Source organism: Bufo bufo, chromosome 7, assembly GCF_905171765.1.
Source record: "Bufo bufo chromosome 7, aBufBuf1.1, whole genome shotgun sequence".
Lineage (NCBI taxonomy): Eukaryota > Metazoa > Chordata > Amphibia > Anura > Bufonidae > Bufo > Bufo bufo.
In genome coordinates, this window is record NC_053395.1 from 111,346,044 (window position 1) to 111,356,616 (window position 10,573).

Below are 10,573 nucleotides of genomic sequence, written 5' to 3' on the forward strand. Positions count from 1 at the left end.
CCTCCACAGCGGCCGTCCCTTTATTAGTGACCTCTACAGTATCCCATCTCATTAACAGTGACCTCCAGCACTCTGTTCCCTTGAAATGTGCCCTACACAACACCCGCCCCCTAACCGTGACCTCTACAGCACCCCGCCTCTTAACAATGACCTCCATAGCGGACCGTCCCCTTAACTGTGACCTCCACCGTTCCCTACCCCCTTAACAGAGACCTCCACCACAGTCTCCCCTTTAACAGTGACCTCCACAGCAGCTGCCCCCTTATTAGTGACCTCCACAGTATCGCATCTCATTAACAGTGATTTCCACAACACCCCATCCCCTTAACAGTGGCCTCTACAGCAATCTGCCTTTTAACACTCACCTCCAAAGTGGACAGTCCCTTTAACTGTGACCTTCACAGCAGTTTGCCCCTAAGGTGGCCAGAGGTCCAGTTTTAGGCCGGACAGTATGGCTTTCAGACTCCCTGTCCTCCGGCGCAGGGCCTGGACAGACACAGGGATGTCCTTTTGAACAGCTCACTCTCAGACAGCAGCACTGTGCTGTCTGAGTGTGAGCTGCATTAAGAAAGTCACTCTCCCTCCCGCCAATGCATAAGACAGAAGTTGATTTTTACATTTATTTTTTCAATCCACGTCGGCTGCGGAGTGGGGGGGGGGGGGGGGATGACCTAACAGGATCGGGGGCATGGCTTATTGAAACCTTGGGGTGGGGTTTTTAAGTCTGTATTTTGAGGGTGGCCTGAATTGCCGCTCTACCTGCCCCTATAACTGTGATCTGCACAGCACTCCGCTCCCTTAACAGTGTCATCCACTGCGTCCTGCCCCTACCCTTTCAGGACCGGAGTTATTTTTTTTGCGTTTTCATTTTGCACTCCCTGCCTTCCCAGAGCCATGACTTTTTTATTTGTTCACATAGCCATATGAGGGCTTGATTTTTGTGGGACAAGTTGTACTTTCCAACGCCACCATTTAATATTGCATATGATGTAGTGGGAAGCAGGAAAAAAATTCCAAATGGGGTGAACTTGCAAAAAAAAAAAAAAAAAAAAAAAAAGGGATTCCACCAGTTTTACAGGTTTTTTAATTATGACGTTCGATGTACGATAATTTTATTCTACAGGTCAGTACGAATCAGGCTATACCTTATATGTATAGTTTTTCTTGCGTTTTGACAGTGATAAAATTTTTTAAAAAAGTGGAAAAAAATATCAGTTTTATTTTTTGTCGCCATATTTTGACCCCTATAAACCTTTTTGTAATTATGTGTACAGAGATGTATGGGGGCTCATTTTTTGCGGGGCAATCTGAACTTTTCATTGATACCATTCTGGGATGTGTATGACTTTTTGATCACTTTTTATTACATTTTTTTTAGAAAATGAAACGACCAAAAACAGCGAATCGGCCATTTGGACACTTTTTTCCATTTCGCTGTTTGCCGTATGGGGAATATAATTTTATACTATGGACGTTTTCGCACATTGCGACACCCATAATGTGTATTTTTTGTATTTTTTTAGTTCTTTTATTTTTATTTTTATTTTGGGAAAAGGGGGGTGATTTTAATTTTTAGGTTTTTTAATAAAAAAAATTTAACTTTTTCTTTTTTTTTACACTTTTTTATAATTCCCATAGAACTATATCATGCAATAATCTGGTTGCTATCATAGACTCCAATGGACTTGCATTGAAGTCTATGATGATTTCACTACTTTCCTATGGAGCCCTATTACAGGCAAGGGCTCCATAGGAAATACTATGCAGCAGCCTTGTGTCATTTATAAAGACATGGGCTGCTGCATACACGCTCCAGCTCCTCCGATCGCCAGACAGGGGAGCCGAAGCACAACTGAAAGTGCGCACTTTCGGTATCAGCGCGCTCAGATGCCGTGGTAAGGATTGACCACAGCATCTGAGGGGTTAAATGTCTGCGATCGGCATTACTGCCCGTTGCACACATGAACCGCGGGTGTCTGCTAAAATCAGACAGCCACCCGTGGCTGTGGGGCCCGCAGCAGGCAGGAGCGGGCGCCATCTTTAAATACCGGCTCAGCGCCACAAATGTACAGCGCTGGGCGTGAAAGGGTTAAAGCTGATCTACAGCAGTGAAGAAAAATTGCTGGGTTGTTATGGAAACCTGGTGTAAAACTGTGTGTACAGTCGTGGCCAAAAGTTTTGAGAATGACACAAATATTAGTTTTCACAAAGTTTGCTGCTAAACTGCTTTTAGATCTTTGTTTCAGTTGTTTCTGTGATGTAGTGAAATATAATGACACGCACTTCATACGTTTCAAAGGCTTTTAATCGACAATTACATGACATTTTAGGCCTCATGCACACAACCGTATTTTTTTGCGGTCCGCAAAAACGGGTTCCGTTTTTCCGTGACCGTTTTTTCGTCCGTGGGTCTTAATTGATTTTTGGAGGATCCACGGACATGAAAAAAAAGTCGTTTTGGTGTCCGCCAGGCCGTGCGGAGCCAAACTGATCCGTCCTGAATTACAATGCAAGTCAATAGGGACGGATCCGTTTGACGTTGACACAATATGGTGCAATTTCAAACGGATCCGTCCCCCATTGACTTTCAATGTAAAGTCAGGAGTTAATATACCATAGGATCGGAGTTTTCTCCAATCCGATGGTATATTTTAACTTGAAGCGTCCCCATCACCATGGGAACGCCTCTATGTTAGAATATACTGTCGCATATGAGTTAGATCGTGAAACTCAAATCCGACAGTATATTCTATGTACAAAGGCTCACAGTAGCCGAAACGCGTCACTTATCACCTGTATGTGACCATTAAAATTTCTTGAAACTACTATTAGAGCGAGTGCTGGTCCTTACTATACAATTATCTGTGGATCTTCTCCGGGACACGCGCACCGCATCGCTGAGAGCAGAAGTGCCGCTTGTATCTTCTTTTAGTATATTCTAACACAGAGGCGTTACCATGGTGATGGGGACGCTTCAGGTTAGAATATACTAAAAGAACTGTGTACATGACTGCCCCCTGTAGTTAACACATTGGTGGCCAGTGCGGCCGGCCCCCCCCTCCCTCCCCTGTAGTTAACTCGTTGGTGGCCAGTGGACCCCCCCTCCCTCCCCTGTAGTTAACTCGTTGGTGGCCAGTGGCCACCCCCTCCCTCCCCTGTAGTTAACTCATTGGTGGCCAATGGGCCCCCCCTCCCTCCCCTGTAGTTAACTCGTTGGTGGCCAGTAAGCCCCCCCCTCCCTCCCCTGCAGTTAACTCGTTGGTGGCCAGTGGGCCCCCCCCTCCCTCCCCTGTAGTTAACTCGTTGGTGGCCAGTGGGCCCTCTCCCCTCCCTCCCCCTCCTAATTAAAATCTCCCCCCCTATCATTGGTGGCAGCGGAGAGTACCGATCGGAGTCCCAGTTTAATCGCTGGGGCTCCGATCGGTAACCATGGCAACCAGGACGCTACTGCAGTCCCGGTTGCCATGGTTACTTAGCAATTTGTAGAAGCATTATACTTACCTGCGATGTCTGCGTCCGGCCGGGAGCTCCTCCTACTGGTAAGTGACAGGTCATTAAGCAATGCGCCGCACAGACCTGTCACTTACCAGTAGGAGGAGCTCCCGGCCGGACGCAAACATCGCAGCTCGCAGGTAAGTATAATGCTGCTACAAATTGCTAAGTAACCATGGCAACCGGGACTGCAGTAGCGTCCTGGTTGCCATGGTTACCGATCGGAGCCCCAGCGATTAAACTGGGACTCCGATCGGTACTCTCCGCTGCCACCAATGATAGGGGGGGAGATTTTAATTAGGAGGGGGAGGGAGGGGGGGCCCACTGGCCACCAACGAGTTAACTACAGGGGAGGGAGGGGGGGCCCACTGGCCACCAATGAGTTAACTACAGGGGAGGGAGGTGGGGGGGGCGGCCGCACTGGCCACCAATGTGTTAACTACAGGGGGGGCTGCCCCCTGCTGCCTGGCAGCACCTGCCAAGCAGCAGGGGGCAGTCATGTACACAGTTCTTTTAGTATATTCTAACCTGAAGCGTCCCCATCACCATGGGAACGCCTCTGTGTTAGAATATACTGTCGGACCTGAGTTTTCACGAAGTGAAAACTCAGCTCTGAAAAAGCTTTTATGCAGACGGATCTTCGGATCCGTCTGTATTAAAGTAACCTACGGCCACGGATCACGTACACGGATGCCAATCTTGTGTGCATCCGTGTTCTTTCACGGACCCATTGACTTGAATGGGTCCGTGAACCGTTGTCCGTCAAAAAAATAGGACAGGTCATGTTTTTTTGACGGACAGGATACACTGATCACGGTCTCGGCTGCAAAACGGTGCATTTTCCGATTTTTCCACGAACCCATTGAAAGTCAATGGGTCCGCGAAAAAAACGGAAAACGCACAACGGCCACGGATGTACACAACGGTCGTGTGCATGAGGCCTAATGCAAAGAGTCAGTATTTGCAGTATTGGCCCTTCTTTTTCAGGACCTCTGCAATTCGACTGGGCATGCTCTCAATCAACTTCTGGGCCAATTCCTGACTGATAGCAACCCATTCTTTCATAATCACTTCTTGGAGTTTGTCAGAATTAGTGGGTTTTTCTTTGTCCACCCGCCTCTTGAGGATTGACCACAAGTTCTCAATGGGATTAAGATCTGGGGAGTTTCCAGGCCATGGACCCAAAAGGTCAACGTTTTGGTCCCCGAGCCACTTAGTTAATCACTTTTGCCTTATGGCACGGTGCTCCATCGTGCTGGAAAATGCATTGTTCTTCACCAAACTGTCGTTGGATTGTTGGAAGAAGTTGCTGTTGGAGGGTGTTTTGGTACCATTCTTTATTCATGGCTGTGTTTTGGGGAAAAATTGTGAGTGAGCCCACTCCCTTGGATGAGAAGCAACCCCACACATGAATGGTCTCAGGATGCTTTACTGTTGGCATGACACAGGACTGATGGTAGCGCTCACCTTTTCTTCTCCGGACAAACCTTTTTCCACATGCCCCAAACAATTGGAAAGAGGCTTCATCGGAGAATATAACTTTGCCCCAGTCCTCAGAAGTCCATTCACCAAACTTTCTGCAGAAGATCAATCTGTCCCTGATGTTTTTTTGGGAGAGAAGTGGCTTCTTTGCTGCCCTTCTTGACACCAGGCCATCTTCCAAAAGTCTTCGCCTCACTGTGCGTGCAGATGCGCTCACACCTGCCTGCTGCCATTCCAGAGCAAGCTCTGCACTGGTGGCACTCCGATCCCGCAGCTGAATCCTCTTTAGGAGATGATCCTGGCGCTTGCTGGACTTTCTTGGACGCCCTGAAGCCTTCTTAACAAGAATTTAACCTCTTTCCTTGAAGTTCTTGATGATCCTATAAATTGTTGATTGAGGTGCAATCTTAGTAGCCACAATATCCTTCCCTGTGAAGCCATTTTTATGCAACACAATGATGGCTGCACGCGTTTCTTTGCAGGTCACCATGGTTAACAATGGAAGAACAATGATTTCAAGCATCACCCTCCTTTTAACATGTCAAGTCTGCCATTTTAACCCAATCAGCCTGACATAATGATCCCCAGCCTTGTGCTCGTCAACATTCTCACCTGAGTTAACAAGACGATTACTGAAATGATCTCAGCAGGTCCTTTAATGACAGCAATGAAATGCAGTGGAAAGGGTTTTTTGGGATTAAGTTAATTTTCATGGCAAAGAAGGACTATGCAATTCATCTGATAACTCTTCATAACATTCTGGAGTATATGCAAATTGCTATTATAAAAACTTAAGCAGCAACTTTTTCAATTTCCAATATTTATGTAATTCTCAAAACTTTTGGCCACGACTGTATATGCATATATACAGATAAAAGGTCTAATGTTTATACATAGCTGTAGTAGAGCTGTATTGGATAAAAATCTGCGTCAGTGGGGGATGGTCATGTTTTATGGGCGTCAAAAGCACAGATCATACGGCTACTGCTGACAAGCTTTTGAACAAATGTATAGTAGTGAACTACTGTTTAGCTGCACAGAATGGGTTTGTAAAAGATAAGACTGTATTAGGGTCCATTCACTCGTCCGTAAGTGTTTTGTAGATCCGCAAATTGCGGATCCACAAAACACAGACACCTGCAATGTGCGATCCGCAATTTGAGCACCGCACATCACAGACACTATAATAGAAAATGCCTTTTCTGGACCGCAATTGCAGACAAGAATAGGACATGTTCTATTTTTTTCAGGAACGGAATTGTGGATCCTGAAAAAACAGATCCTGAAAAAACTGATGCGGATCCTGGAAATGCGGATTCGCATCCGTTCCAGCCCCATTGAAAGTGAATGGGTCCGCAAATTGCAGAACGAATGCGGACCCAAATTAAGGATGTGTGAATGGACCCTTAGACTGCAGGACAGAACATGTTCCTGTACACTTAGCTCACTTCCCATGACTCTCTGATGATTCCCCAGCAGGGGGAGGGGCCTCAGACACTGCAGGCTGCCAGACTGATGACTCATACTATTCACATGAACTAGCACGTAAGAACTCAGTTCTCAGTGTGATGTCATAAGGAGGTGTGGCCGGCCTTCACTCTAGCTGCCTAAGCCCGCCCAGCCTTAGCTGCAGAAAACCAGGAAGTGAACAGCTAGCTGACTGCAGGTAAGGCCTCCTGCACACGACCGTTTTTTTTTTAAGGTCCGCAAAAACGGGGTCCGTAGGTCCGTGACCGTTTTTTCGTCCGTGGGTCTTAATTAATTTTTGGAGGATCCACGGACATGAAAAAAAAGTCGTTTTGGTGTCCGCCTGGCCGTGCGGAGCCAAATGGATCCGCCCTGAATTACAATGCAAGTCAATGGGGACGGATCCGTTTGACGTTGACACAATATGGTGCAATTGCAAACGGATCCGTCCCCATTGACTTTCAATGTAAAGTCAGGAGTCCCTATTATACCATCGGATCTGAGTTTTCTCCAATCCGATGGTATATTTTAACTTGAAGCGTCCCCATCACCATGGGAACGCCTCTATGTTAGAATATACCATCAGATATGAGTTAGATCGTGAAACTCAGATCCGACAGTATATTCTAACACAGAGGCGTTCCCATGGTGATGGGGACGCTTCAAGTTAGAATATACTAAGAACTGTGTACATGACTGCCCCCTGCTGCCTGGCAGCACCCGATCTCTTACAGGGGGCTGTGATCCGCACAATTAACCCCTCAGGTGCCGCACCTGAGGGGGGTTAATTGTGCGTATCATAGTCCCCTGTAAGAGATCAGGGGCTGCCAGGCAGCAGGGGGCAGACCCCCCTCGGCCCCCCCTCCCTCTATTGTATTAATTTCATTGGTGGCCAGTGTGCGGCCCCCCCTCTATTGTATTATTTTCATTGGTGGCCAGTGTGCGGCCCTTCCCCCCGGCCCCCCCTCCCTCCCTTTATTGTATTATTTTCATTGGTGAATTTGGTCCTGGTAGCAAGGTAATTTGCATATTTTAAAAGCATGTTTAAAACAAAATCTACAGGACCAAAATGATTAATTTGATTATGTAGGCATAAATCGCAGTGTGGGGATTATAAGTAAGCAAATAAAAAAAATAAAAAAAAGTTTAGTGGGGTGACAGAAGCCCTTTAATGATCTGTCACTTACCAGTAGGAGGAGCTCCCGGACGGTCACAGACAGCGCAGCAGGTAAGTATGATGCTTCTAATATTGCTAAGTAACCATGGCAACCAGGACGTTACCGATCGGAGCCCCAGCGATTAAACTGGGACTCCGATCAGAACTCTCCGCTGCCACCAATGATCGGGGGGGGGGGGGGGGGGGGGGGGCCGCACACTGTGCCACCAATGAAAATAATACAATAGAGGGAGGGGGGGGGGGCGCACACTGTGCCACCAATGAAAATAATACAATAGAGGGGGGGGGAGAGGGGAGGCCGCACACTGTGCCACCAATGAAAATAATACAATAGAGGGAGGGGGGGCCCGCACACTGTGCCACCCACGAAAATAATACAATAGAGGGAGGGAGGGGGGGCCGCACTGGCCACCAATGAAATTAAAACTGGGGAGGGAGGGGGGTCTGCCCCCTGCTGCCTGGCAGCCCCTGATCTCTTATAGGGGGCTATGATATGCACAATTAACCCTTTAGGTGTAGCACCTGAGGGGTTAATTGTGCGGATCACAGTCCCCTGTAAGAGATCGGGTGCTGCCAGGCAGCAGGGGGCAGTCATGTACACAGTTCGTAGTATATTCTAACTAGAAGCGTCCCCATCACTATGGGAACGCCTCTGTGTTAGAATATACTGTCGGTTCTGAGCTTTCACGAAGTGAAAACTCAGCTCTGAAAAAGCTTTTATGCAGACGAATCTTCGGATCCGTCTGTATGAAAGTAACCTACGGTCACGGATCACGGACGCGGATGCCAATCTTGTGTGCATCCGTGTTCTTTCACGGACCCATTGACTTGAATGGGTCCGTGAACCGTTGTCCGTCAAAAAAATAGGACAGGTCATATTTTTTTGACGGACAGGAAACACGGATCACGGATGCGGCTGCAAAACGGTGCATTTTTCGATTTTTCCACAGACCCATTGAAAGTCAATGGGTCCGCGAAAAAAAAACGGAAAACGGCACAATGGCCACGGATGCACACAACGGTCGTGTGCAGGAGGCCTAAGGCTGAAAGAGCAAGATGATAATACCCACAATTTAATGCATCATTTTCCCTTATAACATGGTTATAAAGGAAAATAATAGCATTCTTAATACAGAATGCTAACTAAAATGTGCCTTGAGGGGTTAAAAAAGAAAAACAAAATTAACTCACCTCATTCTCTTGTTCGCGCAGCCGGCATCGTCTTCTTTCTTCTTCTTTCAGGACCTGCCAAAGGACCTTCGGTGACGTAATCGCGCTCACCACGTGGTGAGCGCGGTGACGTCAGTGCAGGTCCTGCTGAATGAAGATGAGAACTTGAGCTAAGAACAGGGCGCTCTGATTGGATGCACTCACAGCCAGGGGGAAGATAACCACTCCCAGGGAAAATACAAGTCTCCGCCTAGTATAACCGAGTCGCCTGATTATAATATAAGGCACCAAAATATACGGTGCCAACAGTGGACGAACCGGGGGGCTCTTTAGAAAAAAAAAATAAAAATAAAAAATAAAATTAAAAAAAAGGGCCATGGCATCAGTTTGGGCCGCCCTATAAGGTAGGATAATAATTACACTACAGCTAGCCTAAGGGAAGGTCCTCAGACGTGAATACAGTAATACACCGAAGTCTCATGCAACTTCAGGCAACATGAACTTTGGCTCCATGGAGCCAATACATTTTAATGCTATACGGAAACAGTATTTGAATGAATTGACTCTGGAACTATGAATTGAGGGTCGATTCACTCAAGCCTAAAAGGGATCAGCACTCACTTTTATGCAAAACCTTCTTCACTTTATTGCCATAAATAAAATACAGGCACATGTGACACATTTTGGCAAATCAGAGTTTTTCAAAAAGTGAGCGCGTGGACATGCCATAGGCACAGGTCAACAGAATCTGACCCAAGTACAACTGATGCAAGGTTACTGGAGAGACCCTCTGACTGCACAGCACTACCTGCAATACCACTACGACCAGAACTAATCCTTCCCGTAAACGGATAGAAGATTTCTCATCAGACTCTATACTAGAAGGACATTAGAACACGTGCACCCTTCTTACCCTAGCGTCTCAGGACAGGCTTCCCTTTTCCCTCCGAGCATGCGTGGCTCACCCGTAGTGCCCCGGATCACTTCAAGTTCCTCCAGAACAGGTCACAGCACAGAGGAGAGCGCATGCGCAGCAGAGCGGAACTGAAAGGGTGTGGTTTCTTTCTGTCTCTGAATAGAATTCACGGAGCGGACCAGGACAAGCGGAATTGCGGTTATTTGGGAAGCTGCCTGGATGAGGACTTCATAAAGCTCTGTCCCACAGAGACGCTCACAGTGCACTGCTGTAGTTTAAGATATTTGTGTCCAATCTTTACAACCTTCAGATAAATGTAAGACTAATAGGTATACTATTTGCCAAATGCAAATGGGGGTTGCTAATTTTCTGTAGATTTCATAGATACAGTAGTAGGGGCTGGCTGGGTCTCCGAAAACCTCTCCTCATCCAGTTTCCTGCTCCCCTGCAATGGGCTGAAGCCCAGGGGGCCACCCAAGCCTTCCTCTGCCAGAGGCCTGTTTCTGTATACTATATTTCACCATTCTAAAATATTGTTTTCGCGTTGGTGTTCAGTCTGGGACTGCATGTGGAATATGCTTTCCCTTTGGAGGAAATCAGATTATCACTTGAATGTTAAAAATTGACCCTTTGCAAGTGTTAATGAAGATGTCTCTCGGAGCTCAGACAGCATGGGGACCTACTAAGGGTACATTCACACTAGCGGCAGGATGGATCCGACAGGCTGTTCACCTTGTCGGATCTGTCCTACCGCTATTTCGCCAGACCGCCGCTCCGCCCCCATTGACTATAATGGGGGCGGAGCTCCAGCGCAGCACGGCAGTTCGCAGTGAGAGGCCGCCGGACTAAAAAGTCGGACATGCAGTACT

General features: G+C 47.2%; 1 long non-coding RNA gene across 1 annotated transcript in view; it reads right to left on the reverse strand.

Annotated features, from left to right (window-relative positions):
* Window positions 1-9,776, reverse strand: part of LOC121008107 — a 98,793-nt gene extending 89,017 nt beyond the window's left edge. Inside the window, exon 1 of the long non-coding RNA XR_005780518.1 lies at window positions 9,702-9,776. This is a non-coding gene — a long non-coding RNA (uncharacterized LOC121008107). The remainder of the gene's footprint in view (window positions 1-9,701) is intronic.
* Between the last annotated feature and the right edge of the window lie 797 nt (window positions 9,777-10,573).